At 36.1% G+C, this 27,591-nt stretch overlaps 1 pseudogene; it reads left to right on the forward strand.

Annotated features, from left to right (window-relative positions):
- The first annotated feature begins 3,679 nt into the window (after positions 1 to 3,679).
- LOC146886862 (uncharacterized) lies at positions 3,680 to 27,591 on the forward strand (annotated as a pseudogene).

Consider the following 27,591-nt stretch of genomic DNA (forward strand, 5'->3'; position numbering starts at 1 on the left):
CACTCCTTTCTAGTGAGACAAATTTGTGATGTATTTATTTATCCCAAAGACATTTTATTTATCTTAAACCAGAAGTGACTTGTTGTTTAAATACTCATGTTAAGCCATGAACGGTTTGTTGTTAAAATAATACTTGAACACAATTAGCCAGGATTGGTTATGATATGAAAGAATACTTGGGGATTTTAGCCAAGAGTGGATAAGTGTTAAAAGAAATACTTATGGGGTTAGTCAAGAGTAGTTGTGACTGAAAAGAATACTCGTACGGGGTTAGCTAGGAGGGGTTACGATTCAAAAGAATACTGATTTGTACTTTGTAATAGTATGCTGCCTAGTGGAGTTTAACCAATTGGTCAAGAACTACACTTAGTCTATTCTAATAGATAAACCAATGTAAAAATATTGTGTGATGTTTCTCTCTCTTCTATATTGTATTGTATACTACTTTACCCACACTAACTTAAGAAATAATAAACTTTGTTTTTGAAAAGACTTTTGACATTATTTGTTGATAAAAAATAACTATTGTATAATTATGCAATCTCAAATGATACTACAACAACTTCTAAAATTAAATTCAATCCTTTCCTTCTTTTGTCTCCTATTTCTGTAAAGTTGGTGTTAGAGCTCGACCTCTAAAGAGTTGAGCACTTGACAACTTATAGAGGCAAAAGGTCCAAAATAAAATGAATGGAGCCATAACATCTAATTGCAGAAGGAGCCTTCAGATCACCAACATTCTTAGGAGAAAACTTTCCATATTTGAAAGATCAAATGGAAAGGTATGTAAAGTCCATACACTATTAACTATGACAGATCATTACATGTGGGGGCATAAACATTGCATCTCAAAAGAACATCGGAAAGAAGAGTTGAAGCAAATGTTGTTGAATAACAAAGCTTGATACACTCTCATATTCATTTTCTAAGAAAACGAACATAAAAGGTGATGAGATGCCTCTAACCAAGGGACCAACAACAAGAGCCATGGCTAGGAGAATACAAGAGGAATAGGCCTTAAATGCGCATGCAAGGCCTAAGATGAACTTCACATGGGCCAAGGAAGATGTGAAGACCTAGCCTAGGACACTTTGCTTGTAAATACTAGATTAGGATTTTATTTTGGGCTTTGTATTTTGGGCCCAGTAGAATAGGGTTTTCTTTAGGCCATGTATTGGGCCTTAGAGGAAATTGGGCTTTAGAAGTAATTTTGGACCAAAAAGGGGAATTGGGCCAAATGGGCCAAGAGTAGTGTGTCTACTCTAGAAAAGCCTAGAAGCTTCTCAAACTTACTCTCCAAGGATGAGAGTTAGCTTCCCATGACAAGACAAGTGTGACTTGCTTAGGTGGCAAGTCACACCTCCCACATGCTCCTTCTTGGCTCCAAAATTCAAATTTCTAGACTCCTTTTTCCCTCCACTTTTTGGAGACTCCTTGGTCTCATTTTAGCTTATAAATAAAGAGCTTAGGACCCTTGTATTTTCATTCATGAATATAGTAGAGAAATTCTGTTGAGATGACTCCAAACTCCTCTCTTTTTGTGAATCAATTTAGGTTAGAGTTCTCCTTCTTGGTTTCCTCTAGCCCCCTTCCTTGAGTGTTGGCCCAACCTCACTAGAGAGCTTCTCCAAACACCATTGCCGCACCACTTCTCCTCACATCTTCTAACTTCCGCATGGCTTCTCCTTGGCTTCCTTACTCTTGAAGATGGACTTATCATGTGGTATCTAGAGCCTTGGTTGATCAAGCTTGACGTCAAGAGATAAGTTCATCTTCCTTGTGGTTTTCCTTTCAATTTTCGTGTTGTTCATTACTTCCTTTGATTGTCTTGTTGTTTTTCTTCTTTTCACCTCATTGGTTATATGGTTCTTATCATTGTTCCTTTGGAACCATTCGGCCATTGTGCCTAAGAACTCAACCATGGTGAATTTGTGTGCCTTTTACATTTTCGTTTGAGTCTTGTTCATTTTCTATTTCATCTATTTGAGTCATTTTAATTTTCTCATCAATATGTTTTGTCTAGATTAATGTGTAGTTCAACTATGTCTTAAATTTCTTTGTTTAGCTTTCCATTTTGATGTTGTTTTGCTGTTGTATTGCTATTGTTTTGCTGCTATTTTTGGTTCATAAATACACCTTCTCTTATCCCTTGGAGCCTTGGAAATGAACCTTCACATCTAGATAACCTTTGTTATCTTAATGTCCAGTGGGAATTTTCCTTGTACTTGCTTAATCACCTAAATTTCATTTTCGTTTCTAGTATGCTTTGTGTGCTTTTAATTTACGCATTTGAGTTCATACTTGTTAATTAGTTCTTGGCAAGTTCTTTAGAGTTAATTTCCATTGTGTTTCCTTGAGTTTCATAATCTTCTTTTGATTCCTTTAAGTTTCCTTCTCTTTTGTTTTTATTAAAATGCAAATGATCAAGCATAGTGTGGTGGTGATTCTAATTTGTGGTGGAAACTAGCTGCTGTAAGAGCTATAAAAAAAGAAAGAAAAAGAGCACAAAAAGAGTACAAGCAAGTGCCAAAAATAATTAAAAGAAAAGATAAAAAGAAAGTGGCAAAAGAAGTACACTAGAATCACAACCATCACTTGAGTTTGAGAGCATTTTTCTGTTGCATTTTACTTGTGTTCCAGTGCTGTCTGTCTGCACACTTTCTGTATTTGTTTTATCACAAAAAATTGGTTATTGCAAATCCAGATCTAATTTTTGCCTCTTGTAGCTAAAACATAGACGAAAAAAAGAAAACAAAAATCATTGAAAAATGTTGAGAAATGAAAAAAATGATAAATCGCTGAAGTAGAGGCTGAATTTCACGTTTTTGGACTGGTAGTGGCTGAATATTCAAATTCTGTGCAGATTTCTAGCTTGTTTTTGGTTGTTTTAATCCATTCTAGTGCCATTCTTTAGGTAATTAATTTGAGTGCTTAACTTGTTTCTTTGCCTTATTTCTAGTTTGTCTTTCTTTGTTAAATCTTTGAGTATGTTTCAACTATATTCCACTTGAGTTTAGCTCTTCTTTCATTTAAGCTTTTCTTGTTTTTCCTTATTGGCTTCTTTGGTTTGGTGTTACATTCTTGGTGGAAGATTTCTTTGGAGGTAACCAAATACTCAAGGTAGCATCCTAGGAGGTGGAAACCAAAGTGGAACTCCAAACTACAAGTGAAGTTCACAAAGGAGAAAATTCAAAGCAAACACTTGAGTGAGACAAAAGAAGAAAGAAAAGAGTGGAGTGAAACACTTGAAGACTTTTAAAGTTTGCGCAAATTTGTGATTATATTCAGTTGAGTTGTATTTGTTCAAGTTTTCTTTCTTGTATCTCTTTGGACTAATTAAGTGTCTTGGGGGAGCCTTAGGTGTTCTCTCATCTCTTAATTAGAACCTTCTTAAATAGTAAAAACGCTTGTAGACGGTGAGTGTGTCTTGCAACATCAAGCCTCACCAAAGTAGGCCGCATAGTTAGACTCCAAATCTTTTTGTTTTTGTTGCTTAATTGTTAGTGTGTGTCTAATTCTATTTTAGAAATTTTGTGCAATATTCTTTGAATTACTTTGGCAAGGAAAGACTTGGTAAGTAAGCAATCCAAGTGATTCACCTTTCTTTCCTAGAAGATAATTCAAGAAGCTTGCTATTTACTTCTTCTTTAGAATTTCTTTTAGTTAGCTTTTAGTAATCATGGCTAGTCAACCCTCCCTACATAGTGCAAGTGATTATGAGGATTCAATTTATAGTTTAAAACATGTTTCTCAACAACTCAAATCACTTGAACTATGGAGACAACAAGAGGCAATTTACAAGGTGAAAGATCAATTGGAAAGAGATGGCCAAATTGCTCTCTTGGAGGAACAAATCAAAGCTTTAAAGAAAAGAGATGAGAAAATCCAAAATAAGCTAAAAAGTAGGAGTAATTCTAGCAAAGGGTCTAGAAGTGGAGCTTTAATATATGGGAAAGAGGAAGGATTAAGATTAGGAGAATATTATCAACAACCTTCCCACATTAGGAGACAAAGAAAAGACCCTACTCCTAGAGAAGTTAAAGTAGACTTGCCTCACTTTCAAGGCAAGGATGATGTTGAAGCTTATTTGGATTGGGAGATGAAGGTCGAGCAACTCTTTGCTTGTCATCAAGTTAGTGAAGAAAGGAAAGTGCCTCTTGCTACCCTAAGCTTTCAAGGGTATGCTATGTATTGGTGGACTTCTATAGTCCAAGAGAGGCTAAGAAGTAATGGATGTTCAATTGAATATTGGAATGATCTTAAGTCAGCCCTTAGGAGGAGACACATTCCCTCCTACTACAATACAGAGCTCATGAACAAGCTCCAAAGACTCCAACAAAGAAATATGTCTGTGGAAGAATATAGACAGAAAATGGAGTTACTTATGATGAGGGCGGGAATAATTGAGGAAGAGTCCATTACCATTTCTAGATTCTTAAGTGGCTTAAACCTTGATATAAGAGATAGAGTTGAGCTTTTACCTTACCAAGATTTGAATGATTTGGTGCAAATATGCATTAAGGTAGAACAACAAAATTTGAGAAAATCTTTTTCAAAAACAAATCAAGCTCAAACTAACTCTTATGTTAAGAAAGACTTTAAGAAAGAAGAGAAAAAGGAGGAGCCACCTAGGAATCTAGGAAAAGGTAAAGAGGGGAGTACATCATCACACACTCGCACAAGTGAAATCAAATGTTTCAAATGTCTTGGTAGAGGTCACATAGCATCTCAATGCCCCACCAAAAAGACCATGATTCTTAGGGGTGTTGATAGATATAGCAGCCAGGATGAAAATGAAAGTGATAGTGGAAGTGAGGAATCCAACGAGTCTAATATAGAAGATGCTCACCCTTGTGATGGGGACCTTTTAATGATTAGAAGGATCCTCAACAATCAACCTAGTCCATAAGCACTAACACAAAGAGAGAACATATTTCACACAAGGTGTAAAATTTTGGAAAACACTTGTTCTCTAATTGTGGATAGTGGCTCGTGTTGTAACTGCTGCAGTACTAGATTGGTTGACAAGTTGTCTTTGACTGTCTTACCTCATCCAAAACCTTATAAACTTCATTGGCTTAATGAAGATGGGGATTTGGCAGTCAATCATCAAGTAAAGGTCAAGTTTTTCATAGGGAAATATGAAGATAGTGTGCTATGTGATGTAGTACCTATGGAAGCTTGTCATATCTTATTGGGGAGACCTTGGCAATTTGATAACAAAACCATGCACAATGGTCTCACCAACGAGATTACCTTTACTTACAAGGCTAAAAAGTTTGTTCTTCATCCTCTTTTTCCATCACAAGTGGCTGAGGATCAACTTCAAATGAAGAACAAAAGAGAAAAAGAGAAAGATGACGACAAAAAAAAAAGTCCTCAAAAAGTCCAAAAGCTAAATAAAGATAGATTTCCTAAGAAAAGGAAGTCTAAACTTAGCCCTCGAGGTGATGGTCCCTTTAAAGTGCTAAAAAGAGTCAATGATAATGCATATAAGCTAGAGTTGCCTGAGAAATATGATGTACATGCCACCTTTAATGTTGCTGACTTAATACCTTTTGCAAGTGGTACAGATGATGAGGAAAAAATTTCATATTTGAGGACAAATCCTTCTCAAGAGGGAGGGGATGATGAGATGCTTTTAGCCAAGGGACCAACAACAAGAGCCATGGCTAGGAGAATACAAGAGGAATGGGCCTTAAATGCGCGTGCAAGGCCCAAGATGAACTTCACATGGGCCAAGGAAGATGTGAAGACCTAGCCTAGGACACTTTGCTTGTAAATACTAGATTAGGATTTTATTTTGGGCTTTGTATTTTGGGCCCAGTAGAATAGGGTTTTCTTTGAGCCATGTATTGGGCCTTAGAGGAAATTGGGCTTTAGAAGTAATTTTGGACCAAAAAGGGGAATTGGGTCAAATGGGCCAAGAGTAGTGTGTCTACTCTAGAAAAGCCTAGAATCTTGTCAAACTTGCTCTCCAAGGATGAGAGTTAGCTTCCCATGGCAAGACAAGTGTGACTTGCTTAGGTGGCAAGTCACACCTCCCACATGCTCCTTTTTGGCTCCAAAATTCAACTTTCTAGACTCTTTTTTCCCTCCACTTTTTGGAGACTCCTTGGTCTCATTTTAGCCTATAAATAGAGAGCTTAGGACCCTTGTATTTTCATTCATGAATATAGTAGAGAAATTCTGTTGAGATGACTCCAGACTCCTCTCTTTTTGTGAATCAACTTAGGCTAGAGTTCTCCTTCTTGGTTTCCCCTAGCCCTCTTCCTTGAGTGTTGGCCCAACCTCACTTGAGAGCTTCTCCAAACACCATTGTCGCACCACTTCTCCTCTCATCTTTTAACTTCCGCACCTTCATCCTTCTCCATGGAAGCTTTATCAATTCCGCATGGCTTCTCCTTGGCTCCATTACTCTTGAAGATGGACTCATCAAAAGGCGTGCAAACTAAAATCACAACCAAGGAGATCTGGTATGTCTTTGTCCTAAACTATGAGGTGAATGAAGACATCTAACTGCACAATGTTGTCACCCTTTCAAGGCAATTTGAATCTTTCACCATGAAAAAATGGTGAAACTGTAAATGATATGTTTGAAACAATGCATATTCTTTTAAATGGTTTCAAAGTGTTAGGATTATATGTTGGAAACCCCATTAGACGAGTTTGAGATTGAATAGGTTTTAATGATAACAAAACGTATAATGAAATATTGAGAGATGTGTAAAATTACTTGTTCAAAATAAGCTTAGAATGATTAGAACAATAACTCAGAGAAAGCTTTGGACATAGAACGAGGTCTAACAAGCATTAAACTTCATTAGACATATGAACATAACCATTAGATGACCCAAAAATGTGTCCATTATCCGCTTGTGAATGTGAATGCTTATATGTGAAAAGAACAATCACAACACAACACATCAAAAAAAAAGTTAGATGAGTTAAAGGCTAAATCAGACAACCAAGCCATCAGATGACTCACGCTCTACACAAGTGTCAGACGACTTAAGTGAATTGAACACGTTAGAAGACTTAAGACAAAAAGTCAAAATATAAGGATCAAACGATTCACATAATGCAAAGAGCAAAAAGTAGTAACAGACAACTATATTGACCAAACAAGTTAACCTAAAGTAGCAAAGCACTGAACTTGTACAAAGGTGTAGATGATTCAAAGAAGCACTGGACGAGTCAAAAGCACTCAAACAAGTCAATGTGACGTATTAGACAAGTTAATACAAAGGGAACATAAAAGATACTAGAAAAGTATCTATCAGACGAGTCAACATGAGATGTTAGACAAGCTAACACTTGCACACAAAGGCATTAGATGAGTATCCATGTCAGACAAGTATCTATTAGATGAATCAAAGTCAACTCATGAAGCATAAAATTGAAATCCCTATTAGACAAGTACTTCCATTAGGCAACCTAATTGTAAATATATCAAAAAAATATTATTGTTGAAGTTGATGATCAAGATGATTAAGAGAATTGAACAAGTATCAACATATTTGAAGATATTTTGATTGAAGACAAAATATGGAGACAAAGGATAATTGAAGATATTGTTGAAGATATATCCAACGAATATCCACAATAATGATCGCTTATCAAATTATCCATATCTCTGCTAGGGTTTTCCCTATATCTTGTGATCTTATCAGTAATTTTCCAATTGTTGTGCCAATCATCCTTAGGCTTATCAAACCTTGGTTTGTGGCGCTTTGCCTTTATCCAAGTTTCCTCTATTTTACTTTTAATTCCTAATTTTCTATTCTTAATTAATGTCAATCCCTAAATATATGCATCTATTCTAGTTAGAATCATATCATTTGGTATTCAGAGCAAAGGTTTGAGCAGTAAGATAATCATGTTGCACAAAGACAACTAAGATTGGATGGGATCAAGTTAAATATTCCCACATTCAAAGGATGAGTGATCTTGAAGCCTACTTAGAGTGGAAACTTAATGTAGAACATGTTTTTTCTTTCAATGAGTTTAATGAGAAGAAAAAAATGAAGTTGGCAACAACTGAATTTCATATTATGCCTTAACTTGGTAGAATAAGTAACATAGGGAGAGGATTAGAAATGAAGAACCCATGGTGGCCTCTTGGGCTGAAATGAAATGAATTAAGGGAAAAACATATATTCCAACAAGCTATAACAGGGATTTGCAACTTAAACTTCAGGGAATGACTCAAGAACATAGAAGTGTTGACGAGTACTTTAAAGAGATGGAGGTGATCATGATTAAAGTTGGAATGAGTGAAGAAAATGAAGTAACCATGGTTAGTTTTTTTAATGGATTGCACCATGATATTAGGAATGTTGTGGAGCTATAAAAGTATGTTGAAATGGAGGATTTATTACACAAGTCTATTTAAGTAGAACAACAACTTAAGAGGAAGGAACCATGAGGAGGAGCTTTAACAATAATATTAGTCCTAGTTGGGGGATAAGGTTGTGAAGGAAAAAGGAGCAAGCTCAAGTTCAACCACATCTTAACATGGAAAGTCACCTTAGAGGTATAATAATTTACCACCTAAAAGGAAGATTGGTAAGGTAAAAAGTTTTAAATGTTTGGGAACATGAAATTATGCTTTAGAATGTCCAATAAAAAAGAATAGGATCATGTTAATAAATGGAGAAATAGACAATGAACCCTCACGTGAAGAAGAGAAGGAAGAGGCAGATGTGAAGGTGGATGTATTGGAAGGTGATTTCTTGATGATTATATATGAGGTTTGTGGGAAGCAAGATACAAGCTTTTTGTCAAAACCCAAAGAGAAAATATTTTCCATACTAGATGTTTCATTCAAGGGAAAATACGTTCACTCATAGTTGATGGAGGAAGTTGCACCAATGTAGCTAGCTCAAGATTAGTTAGCAAAGTGAATTTGGAGACAAAACCCCACCTAAGGCGATACAAACTTCAATGGCTTAGTGAAGATGGAGAGATGACAATAGCAAGAAAGTGGAAGTAAGCCTATCCATAGGACAATATAATGACAAGGTCTCATGTGATGTGGTTCCAATTGAAGCAACTCACATTCTTTTAGGGAGGTCGTGGCAGTTTGACACAAAAGTCATCCATGATGGTTTCATCAACAAAATGTCTTTCATGCACAACAATAAGAAGATCATTCTCAAATCCTTATCTCCTAGACATGTGTGAGGATCAAATGAAATGGAGAGAAAAGAAAGTGCAAGAGAAGAGAGATGAATGAAACACATAAATAGAGTAACAGTGAAACATAAAAAAAGAGCGAAACACATGAGAGAAAAACGAGTGGATTTGTGAAAGTGAGTGAGGTGAAGAAGCTTATACTTTCTACCAAAACCTTTTTATGTACTTTATGGCAAAAACAACATTTTAATTTTCGACCACTTTAATAAAATTAATCTTCCTTCTAGTGTTGAGTCTCCTTTGTAGGATTTCAACGATGTGTTTCTAGATGAAATACCTAGAGAGCTACCACCTCTGAGGGGAATTGAACACACATTGACCTCCTTCCTAGAGCATCTTTGTCAAATAAGCCAGCTTACAAAAGCAACCCTCAAGAGAGGAAAGAAATTCAAACTCAGGTTGAAGAATTGATGAGCAAAGGATGAGTACAAGACAACATAAGCCCATGAACTGTTCTAGTGATTGTAGTGCCTAGAAAGAATAGTTATTGGGGTATGTGCATACATTGTAGAGCATATATTAACATCACCGTCATGTATAAATATCTCATCCTTGGATGATTCATTGGATGAATTATATAGTGCTTGTATATTCTCAAAATTCACTTAAGAAGTGGGTACCATCAAATTACGATTAGGGAAGTAGATGAATGGAAAATTGCCTTTAAAACAAATATGGGTTGTATGAGTGGATTGTAATGCCCTTTGGGCTAACTAATACCCCAAGAACTTTTATGAGAATAATGAACCATGTTCTGAGAGAATTTTTAAGCAAATTTGTTGTGGTGTATTTTGATGACATCTTGATCTATATCACTAGTCTAAAATTGTACGTGGTACATTTGTGTGATATTTTGACTGTGCTTAGAAAGGACAAGTTGTATGCTAATCTTGAAAAATGCACATTTTGCACTAAACAGATTAGCCTACCCCTAAACATTTGGGTGAGGTTAGGAGCTTTCATGGCCTAGGTAGTTTCTACAAGAGATTTGTAAAGAATTTTAGCACTTTTGCAACCCTCCTAAATGAGATTGTTAAAAAGATTATTAGGTTTAAATGGGAAGAAAAATAAGAAAATCCTTTGTTGTCCTTAATCATAAGTTGACTAATGCCCCCACTCTTGAATTACCAAACTTTGCCAAATCTTTTGAAATAGGATGTGATGCATCTAATGTAGGTATATGGGCTATTTTTATGCAAGAATGTCATCCAATTGCTTATTTTAGTAAGAAATTAAATGAGAGAACCCTAAATTATCCCACTTATGATAAATAATTGTATGAGTTAATGAGAGCATTATAAACTTGGCAACACTATCTTTAACCTAAAGAATTTGTGATTCATAGTGATCATGAGTAGTTAAAGTACTTAAAAGGCTAAGGAAAATTAAACAAAAGACATGCAAAATGGGTTAAATTTTTAGAACAAATTACACATGTCATAAAGCATAAAAATGGAAAAGGAAATTTTGTGGTTGATACTTTGTCTAGAAGACATTTGTTGCTTTCTACTTTTGAAACAAAGTTATTTGGTCTTGAATTTTGGAAAGAAATGTATCCACATGATTCTATATTTGTTGAAACTTTTGTTATTTGCACAAATTTAGCACCAATGGATATTTGTTTAAAGAAAAAAGATTGTGTGTGGCTAAGTGTTCCATTAGGGATCTTTTAGTAATAGAAGCACACAAGAGAGGGCTAATGGGACACTTTGGGGTTCAAAAGACTTTAAACACTTTACATGGACATTTTTACTGGCCCATGATCGTGGTCGTACCCAACCAAATTAAACAGATAAATTTAGTACTTAGGAGTTAATCCAAGGTCGTGTCCTAGTGACCATTGCTTTCGACCAAAGCTTTCCAGATACAATTCAACACAAAAGGGGGAGGGGTTTGGCAGATTAACAACAAAAATTCAAATCATAATGCAGATTAATAAAACAGTAATGAAAACAATATTGATTCCTTGATTCAAATGAAATTCTAGCAATCATAGATTACACAATTAATTATTCTAACCAATTTTCTCTCATGAAACCCAAAATTACACAAAAAGCTTAGCTAGACATGAAATTCGAAATAGAACTCAAGCAGAAATGAAATTGCATTATAAAAGTAAGGAAAAAGGGAACAAACACGATTCAGATTGAATGGGACGAAAACCCTAAGTTGGGTGGTGCTTTAATGGTCTCAAAATCACAAAAGCAAAAAAAAAACCCTATGTGAGTGCTCTCCTCAAAACGTGAAATTAGAATGGGGAAGAAGATAGTTTAAAACCCTCTTTAAACCCTAAGAAAACGTGGTCCTCCTAAATCTGCCACTCATATTTAAAAAAATGTCATTAAAGGCTTCAAAATTACAAAAATGCCACTTTGGACCCAAAAATGATAGCCCAATGACGTGGACAGGCTAATTGGCATGGCGCAAACGTGACAATGATGTGAGAATGATGTGGCAACCCTCTTTTCACCTTATGATTAGCATCCAAGCTCTAAATGTGCTTCACAAAATACCTAAAAATAATTAGAAATAAAAATTAGACTAATTAATGCCAAATTGATCAAAATTCAGAATAATGGCCCAATGAACCTCAATTGATGAAAATTGATGAAAATGTACTAAAGATAGAAAATTTAGCACTAAACATCCATAAAGATGAGCACAAAAAGGCAATAGAATATGGAAAAATAATGAATCATCACCCACATGAAACATGTTGTGTAAAATTTTGTGAAAATTGCATTACTTGTAAAAATGCCAAAATCAAAAGTGAAACCATGCAATGGAAACAACGATACCAAAATTTAAAGCCTAATTTCTACAAAAGAACACAACAATAACAGTTTTAATTGCCACTCGCGCCTGTTTTGATTTTCTGATTTTTAGACCAAATATTATGATTCAACTTGTTCATACCACTCAAACTAACTGAAACAAAGCATTGACAATTGGGAAAACACATAATTCATGCATAGAATTGAGAATTATAGAAAAACATGTTCAAAAATAGTTAAACTTGAGTTTATCACCAATTTACTTCAAATTACCAGGTTTAACGTAGAAACCTTGGTATTTTTTTGGTCTTTTGGACACACTAGGTTATTGGAATAAATTCATAACCAAAAACCTAGAAAATATGGAAGAAATCTGGATCCAAATTCGAATTTAAGATGAAATTGAACTAAAATAGTGGAGAAACATGGTGGAAGAAATGCATCAGTAACAACAAAGATGTTAAGCATAAAACAGTAAAATTAAATGATGGAAATGGAAAGAAAACATTGAACTAAATCAAATATACTAAAGTTATGGTTAATAGTTAGTAGCTTGTTAGTTTCTTTAATGTTTATGTCTTTGGATGTGGTTGCAAGAACCAACGATCCACAAAGTTGTAGAGGTAATTATCTTCTCCATATCACAAACAATTTTCTTTTTTTATAAATTTTTACTGACTTTTTGCAATTTTCTAACTAGTCTAACAATTCACTTTCCTTTTTTGATTTTAACTTGGATTTTGCAGCTACTACAGGTTGGTTAGTGTGACTAACAACGATGCAATCAAATTTTTGAAGACCATCTCCTTAAAGCTATATGGTGGTTCAATTTTAGCTTTCATTGTAATTTTGGTCTCATTTAAACCTTTACTTGGTGTTTCAAGTCTGCATTATTGTATTGGTTAGGTAGATTTCATTTTGACAACAAATTTCATTTTTAGTTATGTTTTAGTTAGATGGAAGTTAGCTTACTTGCTTGATTAAGTAGATATGATTTCATTTACTGTTTTAGTTAGATGGAAGTTAGCTAATTTTTAATTTTACTCATATGTCATTGTTTTAAATTCGTAGAGATTAAGTAGATATGATTTCATTTACTATTTTAGATTAGAATGTGGATTCGTTTCTACTTTCTTAGTGTTCTATTTCTGTTTTGTTGTTTTAAGTTTTTTTCGAGATTGACATAGTCATATTTTGCATCCTTAGTAAGGTCCTCCAAATATGAGCTCAATAGTGAGCTCAGCATCAATGCATGACCACTACGCTGCAACATTTACATCATCACTTCGATCACCAGGGGTTCCCATATATGTTCACACTAAAGAATTGATGATCATTGCAAAAAGAAAAAACCACACAAGAAGACAGACACAAGCAGAAAGGGTAAGCTAGAGTAAAAAGGTTTTTATCATACAATCAAACATGCAATTTAAAGTCAAAAACACATAAATCAACCAAACATGTGATAGCAAACAACAAGACTCTAAGACTCAATTTATCCGGATACATATAATTGGTCGGATTCACTGGGTGCTTGCACTTGTGGTGGCCTCTACTGCTCTATAGAGCCATTGCCAATGGGTTTCACCCTACCACGCTGTGAAGGCATGACCACCTCCTTAGAAGCTCCCTCAAGAAGGATCATTACAAGCATGTCTAGAGGGGAGTCTTCTATTCCATCACCTTTATCTTTGTTTTGCATTACTTTAGTTTGAATTCCCTAAGTTGGTTTCTAGTTGACTTATTTTGGTTGACTTGTTGACTTTGATCCAAAGTTGACCTTTGACCAAGATTAGATTAACTTAAACCAATATGCTAATCCTTGTTTGTCTTGTTTTGTAGGTAATTAAGAGAAAGTAGAGCATGGCTAGGTGGCACTTGGTGATTGGAGCACTTGGATGAAGTGGAAGAGAGAGGAAAGCAAAAAACATAAAGCAAAAGCAAAAGTAGACATGTACCTTGTCTCCTTTTGCCTTTGTGGTTTATGCCTTAGAAGGTCACTTGGTCTCCTTCCTCTTTTGGCCTAGAATCCTCATGGGAATGCCTCCACCAATCTTCTCCCTTCACTTGGCCAAGACTCACTCTCACATTAGGTTTAGGGTTTGCTAGTTAATCCTTTTTCATGTTTTTGTATTTGCTAAAGGACCCCTATGAACTCCTATTTAAAGGGTGCTCCTTGTCTTGTAAAAGGGGTTGATCATTTTGTTATAAACTTTGTGCATTCAACCACCAATTTTCGTGAGCTCTCCTTCTAAGAAGTGAACTCACCTTTGCCTTATCTTGCTTGCAAGTGGTGGCACCATCACTCATCTCTAAGGTTTGGTTGGCTTAGATCCCCTCATATGAGTGGCGTGCTTCTTCCATTCTTCATCTTCTATGCTTTCCATTTTTATTGTTTCTTCTTTCATTTTGCTCTTTAAGTGTTGTTATTGCTGTGTGTGTTTAAGCTTGAATCCAACTCTTTTCTTCCTTTCATGAGCTTGAGAAATGAACTTTCACATCTAGATAACATGCTATCTTAATGTGCAGTGGGAATTTTCAAAAAGCTTTCTTAAACAACTTCACTATATTCATAACTCTAAAAGGAAACAAGATAATCCTTCATCAAACACACAAGGTTAGCCTTCAAACATCTAAGGCCATTATCCTACCAAAGACTAAGGCCTCATACTACTCTCACCACTTAAGTCTCTCCGCTCTACGTGAGACTAACTGACTCTTTTAGAGTTTCAGGATGCAATCCTTACTTGAATCCTTACCTAATCATATACACTACGACACCACCATGAAACCTTACTAAGAGGTTCATGGAATTACGTCCATCACATAAGGCACCACCATGAGATCTCACTAAGAGGTTCATGGAATTATGTCGAACTCATACCATAGCCATGTCTCACCAACCAACCATAGATTTATCAAACATAATAGTCTCATGCCAATATCCAACCAATCGAGAAACCATGATTCATGCACTCATTCATACCAAGCTCACCAATTCCAGTCCATAAATCATATAATACATGTATATTCACACACTTCATGCTTTAAATAGGGTAATCCAATCAATCATGTGACCAACAACCAAAAACATAGAAGAAAACAACACTAGAGCACGTCCCTGCACAGATCTTGCTTAAGATGGAAGCACTCGCTCAAGCGAGAGAGGTTCTCTCGCTCAAGCGAGCCATTTTCGCCTAGGCGAGAGCTCGCGCAGTGGAATAGTGGGGTTTTCACGTTTTCTTGCTTAGGCAAGATCTCCTCGCTTGAGCGAGATGACTTCTAGTACAAAATTGGAGCTCGTCGCTTGAGTGAAAACTCGAGCGAAAGCCTAGGAGGGTTTCTGATACTCTCGCTTAAGTGAGACCTGCTCGCTTGTGCAAGAATAACAGTTTTCTCCACTGTTTGCGCAGGCAAACCAAGAAAATACTACAAGGCCACATCTAGTTCAATCTCATGCAAGCATACCAAGCATTTTAATCATGAAATAGAAGCCAAACAAGCAACATATTGTAAAAATACGAAAACCCTAGCTTCCCTTACCTAGACAAATGCTAGCGGAAGATACATGCACGAAACAAATGAGTACAATAGCTCTAGGAACAGATTTGTGAACTGGAAATACTAACACCAGAACCAAAAACGAGGCTACTAAGAGAACCCTTGTTGGAACCACAAAAAACAAGCTATCTAATAGAAAGTATGAGCCGAGGACCAACTTACGTGGAATAGAAATAGAGTTTAGCTAACTTGACAAAGAACGGGGTCAAACCCTAGCAGAGCTCTGTTGGAGGAGAAATGAGAGTAAGAAAAGAGTTGTTTTTGCAAAGTGAACAGAATGAAAGGCACAAGTGGCTGTAAGGGATCTTGGGGTACCCCTACGGGATGGCTCTTAGGCCCAATAGTTAAGACCAGACCCTTAAACATAAATAGGAGAAAAAGGGATCTTACAATTTTACCTTTCAAAAGATATGTTCATTTATTACCTTTCAAAACAGTGAAATTTTTGGTTTTATACATTATTATATATATATATATATATATATATATATATATATATATATATCACGGGTATCAGATTTCCCCACGACAAAATAAAAAGAAAAATTGCAGATTTCTTCTGATACAGTGAAGGAATCCATTCTTGTATATAAAAATGGGGTGGCTCCTGTAGAGTATCTGTCTTGGTGCGTTTACAAAATTCTATCAACATATTTGAGACATAAGAAAAAAATAAAAATAAAGCATTTAAGTTTAGTTTAAAAGTAAATTAAATTTGAGTTATTCCGTTTACTTTTATAGGTAGTTTTGCTTTTAAAAAGAGAGTTTGTCTAATATGTTGAGAATGGAAGGTGGTTGAAATTAGTGGATAGACATGAAAGGCGTGACAGAGTGGAAAGCAACATGATGACGATTGGCATGCCATCCACCCCGAGCTTCTTGTCGACTCATGCTTCTTCACAAAGCCTGCTTCTTGTTTTGCGTCACTTTCCCGCGAAACGCGAACCACGCACGCATACTAAGTATAAATGTAACGGAAGCAATTTAAGAGTTTAGGAGGTCTAAAATAAATTTATAGAAATAGGTTTTTTTATTGATTTTTTTTAATTTTTTTATGTAAAATTATTTATTAATTTTTCATAATTAATTTCATCTAATTTTTTTAATAAAAAATAAGGTTAATTTATTTAATCTTTCTTAAAATATTGTTGATCTATTTATATTTTTTAATTTATTTCTTTTATCTAGTTTCATAACTTTTTTTGTGTTTTTGTGATGCAATTAAAGTCTTAATTATTCTTTTTTTTTTGAATTTTTAAATAGCTTGATCCAAGTTTTTTGGTTGACATATCGAACTACTTTTATATGAAATAAAAAATTATATATATAAAACACAACTAAAAATAAGTATATAAAATGAACTAGTTAAAACAATCATGTAAGGCCCACTTATATTATGTCTTATTTTAAAAGGGTCACTCCGAAACAGATGGGCCTAGGGCTGGCCCAAAGGATAAAACTGAACCCCAAGTAAGGGAAGTTTTATCCTTCTGAATGTTCCATGAAATCTACCTGTTTTACGTCTATTTCGTGATTGAATGGATTGTGTGTGAATATGTGTTTTTGGGATTACATGTTTGAACTGCTTGGATCCTGTTGTGGGACTGTTGCACGAGAGAACAATGGTAAGCACTGGTTTTCTCGCCCAAGCGAGCATGTCTCGCCTAGGCGAGATTAACAGAGGCTCGCCCAAGCTATTTTCCACGAGTAGTTGCCCAGGCGACCAACTTTATTTTTGAGCGAGCGAACGTCTCACTTAGGCGAGGAGAGTCTCGCCTAAGCGAGAATGCGTGTAAGGCGACTATACTGGAAGTCGAGCTCTCGCTTAGGCGAAAGGAGCTCGCCGGAGCGAGAGTCCTTCTCGCCTGAGCGAGAGTCCTTCTCGCCTGAGCGAGAGTCCTTCTCGCCTGAGCGAGACCTTTCTGCCTGAGCAAGAAGCTGGGCGAGAATGTGGCTGGCTCTGATGTTTCTTTGATCTCAAATGTTGACTCTATGCTTGTATGGATATTACTTTTAAGATATGAATTGAGTGACTTTTTATGAATGAGATGGTGTATAAATTGTAATTCATGAGTTTTAACATGATGTGAGCATGATGTTTATATGAGATGATTCATGGAATTATAATGATGAGTTTGGTATGGGTTTGACATGAGACATGAGTGAAGGTTGGTTAATGAATACGGCGTGGTGTCGGTATGAAATACACTTTTACATTCGTGGTTTGGGAAATATGAATGGAATGGATTCAACATGGAATACAAATGAGGATGGATTGTAAGGGTGGCACGATATATATATATATATATATATATATATATATATATATATATATATATATATATATATATATATATATATATACATACATATGCATGTTAAATATTACTTGTTTTGTTTATGATTGGTCCATGGTCAGTGCGTAATTCCTTGAAATCTCTAGGTGGGGTTTCAGGGTCGCACTTCAGTGGTCTGGACATAATTCCATGGCCCTTGTTAGTAGGTGTCCATGGTGGTGCCCCATCTATATAATTTGGTAAGGATTCAAGGTAAGGATTGCATCCTGACACACTAAGGAGTCAGTTAGTCTCACTTAGAGCAGACTGACTCTTGTGGTGAGAGTAGCCGGAGGCCTAAAACTCATTAAGGGCTAACCTTGTGTGTGGGGGATTGATTCATTGTAACACTTGTAACACATAGCTCGGGGGTGAGCAACTCGTGGGTGAGCAGAGGTATCCACCATAAGTGCAAGCATCCGCTGAATTCGACTAGATTATATGTATCCAGATGAGTCGAGTCGAGTCTTAGTGTATTGATTGAAAGTTCATAACATGCTTGGATGATGTATGTATATTTGACTATGAAGGCATATCTGATTGCACGATAAAACTATTTTGGATCTAGCTTACCCTTCTGTTATTTGTTATGTGTTCTGCTGTGTGGTTCTCTCTTTTGCAATGATCATCAACTTGTTGATGTGAGCAGATGCGAGGAACACCCCTGGCCAATAGGGAGGCAATGGTTTCGCTGCGTAGTCGACTGGACTTGGGCTATTCTTCTTATGTCTTTTTGCTAGGGCTATGGCCCATGTATTATTTTGTTTTGTGTTGTGTTTCTAGTTACTTTAAACCTCGTACCTTGTCTTGTTTGGCATCGTGGTGTGCCCCAGGATTATTCTTTTTACTCTTGGATATCTTTAGAGAGTGAGTCCCTACTCCGTACCTCTACTCGTATTATTATATTGTGTGACGTGTCATTTAAGTATGTTTATTTATTAAATGGGACGTTACAAATCACACCTGATAGTAGACTTGTATTATCTTGAAGTCTTAAGTCTCTTTCTCCTTCCAAAGATTCAACTTTTTTCATAAACCTGCAGAGTTTAATTTAAAATTAATCATTAATTAAAATAATTATTGTTCTTCTCAACTCGATAATAAGTCTTTTTTTTCCTAAACATGAATTATCTTTCTATAGAAAATTCAACTTTGAATTATGCTCCAATTTATCTATTATCCATCAAAAGACTAAACCCTAATCTAATTAATAATTTTGTAGAAAAAATACAATAACTCTTCAAGATATATGCAAAAAAAATTCAAAATTCATAAATTGGAAAGTACCGAAAAATAAAACTGGACAAAAAGAAACACAGTTCTAATTCTAATACAAATCCAAAATAGACTAAAAACAACAGTGTAGGGGTTGACCGATACCATCCCGGCCCACGGAGGTGGGGTTGGTCAGTATCATCCCGGCCCAACCAAGATGTACGAACGACCGACACCATCCCGGCCCAATTAGTAGATGCTGAAGGATGACCTCTTTGCATAGCAGCCCAACAAAGCGCAATTGGGACATTGGCAAGACAAGAAGGTCGGGAACATCCCGACCCAGTTGGCCATGTATATCCCAGCCCAATAAGGCTATGGATGGAAAATGGAATTGCTTTGTAGAGGTGCAGAGAAGCAACGCGTAGTCTTATTAAATAAGGGAAGAGTTGATGTTTGGCAAAGTACAAACAAACAAATCTCATAATGGAAAGAGCTGATCTTTGACAAAAGTACAGACAAACAAATCTCAGAATGGAAAGAGTTGATCTTTTACAAAAGTACTGACACACAAATCTCAAAATGGAAAGAGTTGATCTTTAACAAAGGCATAGATGAACAATCTCGTTCAAAAGTATATAGTTGATCTCTGACAAAATGCAGACACACAATCTCAGTCAATAAGGAAATAACCGACGCGTACAACCTTAGTCAGAAAGGGAACGAATTGATCCTCGAATACAAATGGCCCGCAAATAATAGTAACAGGTTTGTTAAGAAATTAGTATAAATTAAGGCCTAGTGAACACGTAAAGGTATGCTTTTCTCACTTTACTAGATACACCACATATCAAATCATTATTTGAGTTGAGCGTCGGAGTGCCTGCAGGTACCCCCACCCTTGGAGTTCAAACGACAAGAAGATCCAGGAAGAGGTTGGAGGGGAACATAAGGACGTTCGACATAGAGGGTTCTTGAGATCGTCTGGTTCCGTACTAAAATAGTATCGATCAGGTACAATTGGCGTCCACCGTGGGGCCAGGCTATTCTCAAGAAGGATGGTGTCGACAAGAGCAATAGTCGATCAAAATACAGTAGTAGCAGAGATGCAACGATAGATGAACCGTCAGTTGGAGGAATTGAGACGCAAGAACGAGGAAGAGATAAATGCCTTGAGAAAGGAGAACCAGCGGATGCGAAGGCAAATTGAGCAAAATTCCCCACAAAGGGAAGAATCTCATAGTAATGGAGAAGGAGAGGGCGGCATAGGGCGAGACAAATCCAGGGTACACACCACCACTTCCCGTACGCTGAAAGGGATTGACTATGAGCTAGTGTAACACCCTAAAGCTGCAACACGTCAAAACATGCAATATAACATGCAACCCCTTTAATTATACCACCAACCCTAAGAGTTAAAGGCAACCTAGACTTGACAAAAGAAGAGATACCCACGACCATGCGTTGCAATCTTCTCAAGGATATCTCAAATCAAACCTCATACTTCATACACACCATGGTAAACAACCCCATGAATCATGCACACACCCCAACTATCAAAGCTTCACAAAACTAGAACCTAACCCATGTATTACAAGAAAAATCATGACCCCAAAACAAACGAAAAGGTTAATATTGAAAAATGCACAACTGCACATACTATCATGTTGTACCATCAATAAAAAAAAAAAAATAATGTACACCCTTGTCTCCCAACACTGAAGCTCAACACCAACAAAAAACCCCAACACTACACGTAGAGCAAGAATCCATATGGCACTCCAACATCAAATTATAGAAATAGAAACAGATTCACACCATCATCATACCACAAGAACGGGAAGAAAATAAGCAAGATTAACAAAAAATAGAATACAAGGTTGGCTTCCTCTACACTACACATGCATGCCTTTCAAGTTTCATTCATCAAGCAAACAAAACAAGGTCAAGTTTTAACCCAAATAGAAAAGAAAGTTAACTTCCCCTACACATGCATGCTTTTCCCATTCCATCCATCAAGCAAACAATAAGAAAACAAGAGAAGAATGCAAGGTTGGCTTCCCCTACCTAGATTTGGTTCTTCGCGTTTCTCCCGCTGCCTCCTCTTTCACTCTCCATGTTTCTCCCGTTTCTCCAGCTCTTGTTCTCTCCCTCTCAAAATCCTAATATTTAAAACTACATTTTGTCTCTTATTATTCCTAGCCTATTCTGTTTATATTTTTTTAAAATAAAAGTATATTATTTGGCCGTTTGGCCTTTCTATTAATATATGGCAGCAAAGCTTTTGAAGGGAAAAAGAAACGGATGCATCTGCACATATTAAAAACGTGAATGAAAGGGCTTTTAATAGCCATGCATGTGCATTTAATGACACAGGAGAGAGAGAAAACCTAATCAATTTTTGTGGGCCCCACCATTAAAGAAGAGAGAGAAAAATAGAAAAATATGATTTTACACATCCACCAAAGAAACTCAACCAACCGGGTTAAAACCTGCGTCCTTGCACACATTGCACACAACTTTCACCACTAGGCTACATGCCGTCACATGACATATCATGCATTATAAGTATAAAAACACTTATACTTCACAAACCATAATTTCTTACATCACTTAAATAATTATTATAAATACAACAATAACTTAAATTACTCAGATAATAATTATTTCATATTTCATAATTTAATAACCTAATTAAATAAATTAGCAATATTAATCAAGCCATTAGTTTTATCCATATGTTTCCCTTTAGTCTAATTTGTTTAGGTCTTACAACTAGTACGATGGCACTACTGATCCAGAGGAGCACGTGTTGACCACCCAAGCAGGTTGTACACTTTAGATGACGCAATTCTCTGTCGTGTATTCTCAACATCCCTGAAGGGGCCTGCACTCAATTGGTTCACACGATTACCACCCAACTCTATCGATTGTTTCGAATACATTGGTCACCCATTTTGGCATTCAGTTCGCCACCAATAAACCACGTCATCTCACCTCTCTGGCATTAGTGAATATATGACAAGAGAAGGGTGAATCTCTGTGAGAATTTATGGAGCGGTTCGGGAAGATATCATTGAATATCTCTAATCTGAATCCTGAGGTCGCCATTTACCACCTTATAACAACATTGAAGCCTAGCCCATTTGTTGACAGTCTGTGCAAGAAGCTCGTGAACAATATGGACGAGCTTCGAACTAGAGCAACCAAATTCATGCAGATGGAAGAATTAAAGGATTTTTGCAGTACGACCCGATCAGACACTCAGGAAAAGAAATACATCGACAAGGAAAGGGTGTTAGTGCCATGACTTGACAATAGGTTCAAGGACTCTAGACAACCAAAGTACAACAAGTATACACCCCTCGTGTCTAATAGAGCGAGAATTTTGGAGTACGCCCTGAATGCCGACCTAATAGCAATCCCTCAAAGGGTCCCGACTCCCCCAAATGCGGACACCACTAAGCATTGTAGGTATCATCGAAATTATGGGCACACGACGGAGGATTGTTTTTCCCTGAAGGATAAAATCGAAGAGCTTATAAAAGCAAGACACCTGAGAAGATTTGTCATACGGGGGGAAGGGGGATTCTCTTCTAGAGAAGAGCGAGAAGGAAGATATGAGGAGCGACCACGAAGAACGTCAAGGTACCAGGAGAGGCGAGAAGAAGGCACCAAAAGGAGTGTTGAGCCCTAGAAAGATAAGGAGCAGGATGTGAAGGAGAAGCCACTGAGAGGGGTTATCAACTATATATCAAGAGGCTTCGTAGGAGGCGGAGCCACAATGTCCACGATAAAAAAGTACGTCTGACCAATCCAAAGTGTCAATGTCGTATCTACATGTCCCCGGCGGCACATGCCACCCATCACATTTCGTAATGAGGATTTCCAAGCCATTGACCCCCAACATGATGACCCAATGGTGATCTCAGTGAAGATTGAAAACTTTGCAGTAAGGAAAACCTTGGTGGACCAGGGTAGTTTAGTGGATATCTTGTACTGGGACACTTTCAAAAAATTAAGAATTTCGGAGGCAGAAATCTAGCAATACTCAGAGCCGATCATAGGCTTCTCAAGGGAACGAGTGAATACGAAGGGCTACATTGATTTGTTCACCAAATTTGGAGCAAGGAGAATGACACGAATGGTAAAAATTCAATACCTTATTGTTGACGCTCATGCCTCTTATAATATTTTGCTAGGGAGACCTTCGTTGAACATACTTGGTGCAGTGGTATCCACATATCACTTAGCTATGAAATTTCCATCAACTTTGGGAGACAAAATCATTGTACATGTAGACCAACCAACTGAGAGCAGATTCAAAGCAGACAGCCTGAGAGAAAGACTCGTACACCAAGCTGAGAGCCCACCGCCGCTACAATACCAAAATCAAACCCATGTCTTTTCACCAGGGAAATCTAGTTTGGCGAATGGCAAGTGCTACCCAAAAAAACGAGGGGAAATTCTCACCCAACTAGGAAGAAGGTCATTCTGTGTCAAGGAAGTTGTGGGTAAGGGCGTATACAGATTGGAACACTTGTCAGGTGTTCCTATTCCAGCAACCTGGAATGCCTCATGTGACGCCCCGACTACTATACTAAATAATTATTATTTGATAAAAAGATATGGAATTAATTTTTCTTTTACCATAAAATTTTCCTTGAGAGAACATTAATAATAACATAACTTCATATTCATATATATAGTTTACATCTCTGTAATTGTTCATGAAATATTATAAAAATATATATTTGTAAAATATTAAGAGTCCTACATCAGAATAGAAGATTTATCAATATTTTTAATATCTCCTAAAGATATTAATATAAATTATCCATGAGTCAATCTTCAGAAGATCCACCAATAATATCCCGAACAACTCTCACTGAGCAGATTCCTCTTCTGCTCATGCAACATGTACATATGAAAGAAAAATATGAAAGGAGTGAGGTCTTTATAAGCCTTAAATATCAATCTTAATAAAATCAACAAAGAATACAAACACCGGGGACCTAAATTTGGACCTATAACCACAAAACTTGATCTTGTTTTACTAGACATATGGATCCATATTCCACTTCTGATGATCCAATCTGAACATCAAAAGTTACTTTGGGAAGTGATTAGGTAGTTGAGTATTTCTCATAAAACATTGGTACAATCATAATTATTTCTTTCTCGAGAATATTAGCCATTCATCGGCTCACAAAAGAGATATATACTCACTACCTAACCTTGGCGATGTCGAGCAGGTATCGGATAGTCCTAAGTTTGGCCTATGAATATCCTAGTCCAATGTGTTATTCTAAACTATCCAGATATTCACCTACTTGGTAAAACTTCCTTAGACCCCACCATGGTCCATGCCTTTCATCCCGTAGTGTACCAAATTGTGACTTCCCAAATACAAACACTTTAACACTAGTTTAATCTCAACTTATTGAAACCAGACTTAACTCTTACTTAACTGACACACTCTTGGATATTTCAAAGGTCATAAAATGTGATGACTATCAATTCATGTCATTCTATAAACTATACACAAAGAATATAAAACAACGATAAAATGTACATGCAATTTTCTTCTATCCAAGCTCATTGAATAAAATAATATTTACTTTCACTTCACATCTATTTTTTTTATAAAATAATGATAAAATAAGAATCAAAGCAAGAACTTTATATAAATAATTAGATAAGGATTAGAACGTTATAAATAAATATAATAACAAAAATATAAATTAAACGGGACCGGTGTGTAACTGTAGATAAATAAAATAAAATAAATAAATAAGACCAGTGCATAACTACAGATATATTAAATAAAATAAATAAACAAGACCAGTGCATAACTGGAGATAAATTAAATAAAATAAATAAACAAGACCAGTGCATAACTAGAGATAAATTAAATAAAATAAATAAATAGGATCAGTGTATAATTGAAGATTAAATAAAATAAATATAAGAGGATAATAAATGAAAATAAGTTAAATAAAAGTAAATAGAGTAATATATGAGTCAAAATAAATAAAAGATTAATATAAAACTCATGAGTTTATGAAGATTAATATAAAAAGAGCTTAACTTCACTCCCGCTTACCTTATTGATTGAAGGCACACTAATAATATGTGTAGAGGACCAACTTTCTCTATTTTATTTCTCTCCTTTCTTTCTTTCTCACTTTCTCACTTTCTTACTTAACTCACCTTCACTCTTTCTACATTTCTTCCATGTATTTATAGGTTAGGATAAGATTCCTTTCAGTAATGAAAGATAAGCCAAAACTTTCCAAAGTAATCCATGTGGATGATGTAATCTTAGGTCATCTTTCTTTCATCATCCATTTCTTTCATCCATTTACAAGCCATGCATGTGCCAACTTGCCAAGTAATGAATTGATGCATTAAATGTAAGGTTATCACTTCTAATTATTCTTATCTTCCATGCATTTAGATAAAACTCCTTTAAATCCCCTTATCTTCTTTCTTTTTTCTTTTATTTCTTTTCTTTTCTTTGTTTTTCTTTTTCTTTTCCTTTTTTTTTTCTATCTTCTCTCCTTATCTTTTTATCTCCTTAGAAGATTTTTTTTAATACACACCTATTTAATAATATTTTAATTAATATATTTTTACCTAATTTTTTTAATATATATATATATATATACATATTTTATTAGTTTTGTTTTCTTCTTATAATTATTTTTAATAAGTAAAAAGTACATCATGATAAAATATATTTTTAATGTTTAAACTACAACATAATAAAATACAAAGCATTAGTAAAAGTAGAATATTTTCTAAGTATTTTATTTAAAATAAATAATACAGTTTATTAAAAATAGGGATGTTACACCTCACATCTCAAGTTCTATTACAGTTAGTTTGATAAATGCTTATTTTTAATTTTGAGACTTCTTACGAACGATTTATGGATTGATTGCATAATAAGTGGTGTACTCCTTCCTACCTTGGTCTTTTTTCCCTAAGGAGGGTTTTGGTCAAGAAGGTTTTAACGAGGCATTATAGCAATAAATAACGCATAATTTTTCATCAATATTACTCTATGCTTACATTTTCAATCGCTAAAGCACGCACACATTTACATCAAGTGCATCAATCAAATCCTTTTTTAACATTTTGTCTATGGGAAAGGAAGCTTCATCAAACAGATGATCCCTCATATCTGTATCAATGAGAAAGGAAGCTTCATCATCCTAGATGATCCCCTCATATCTGTATCAATGGGAAAGGAAGATTCATCGCCCTAGATGATCCCCCCATATTGATAAAATAAATATGACAAAGATGACACACAACAACACACAAAGGTCGACATACTAACCCAGGAGGGCAAGAGGCTGGCCACATCTCGACCATGATTGGCCTAGTACATCTTGCCCAAGACACATGTTGGCAGCGTCAGAGCTACATCCTGGCCAGGAATGGCTGGTACATCTCGACCAAGACACATGTTGGTAACGTCACAACCACATCCCGACTAGGAATGGCCGGGTACATCTCGGCCAACCACACTCTTTCTTTCCTTCATACTCGATTTTACACATTTTAGCCTCTTGTTTCACTTCGTTCACTACGAGACTGGGGGGTTGGCGTAGGGGTTGGTCGATACCATCCCGGCCCAAGGAGGTGGGATTGGCTAGTATCATCCTATCCCAACCAAGAAGTACGAATGATCAACACCATCCCGGCCCAATTGGTAGCTATTGAAGAATGACCTTTTTGCACAACAGTCAAACAAAGCGCGATTGGGACATTGGAAAGACAAGAAGGTCGGGAACATCCTGGCCAACTAGGTCGTGTATATCCCGACCCAATAAGGCTATGGATGGAAAATGGAACTGCTTTGTAGAGCTGCAGAGAAGCAACGCGTAGTCTTATTAAATAAGGGAAGAGTTGATGTTTGGTGAAGTACAAACAAAAATATCTCATAATGGAAAGAGCTGATCTTTGACAAAAGTACAGACGAACAAATCTCAAAATGGAAAGAGCTGATCTTTGACAAAAGTACAGACGAACAAATCTTAGAATGGAAAGAGTTGATCTTTAAGAAAGGCACAAACGAACAATCTCGTTCAGAAGGAAAGAGTTTATCTCTAACAAAATGCAGACACACAATCTCAGTCAAAAAGGAAAGAATCGACACGTACAACCTTAGTTGGAAAGGGAAAGAATTGATCCTCGAATACAAATGGCCCACAAATAATAATAACAGGTTCGTTAAGAAATTAGTATAAATTAAAGCCTAGTGAACACGTAAAGGTATGTTTTTCTCACTTTACTACATACACCACATATCAAATCATTATTTGACTTGAGCATCGGGGTGTCTGCAGGTACCCCCACCCTTGGAGTTCAGACGACAAGAAGATCCAGGAAAAGGTCGGAGGGGAACAGGAGGAGGTTTGACACAGAGGGTTCTTGAGATCGTCTGGTTCCGTACTAAAATAGTATTGATCATGTACAAGCAGCAACACAAATGA

This window comes from Vigna unguiculata, chromosome 4 (genome assembly GCF_037176805.1).
Source record: "Vigna unguiculata cultivar grain cowpea cultivar isolate G323 ecotype 2 chromosome 4, ASM3717680v1, whole genome shotgun sequence".
In the NCBI taxonomy this organism is placed as follows: domain Eukaryota; kingdom Viridiplantae; phylum Streptophyta; class Magnoliopsida; order Fabales; family Fabaceae; genus Vigna; species Vigna unguiculata.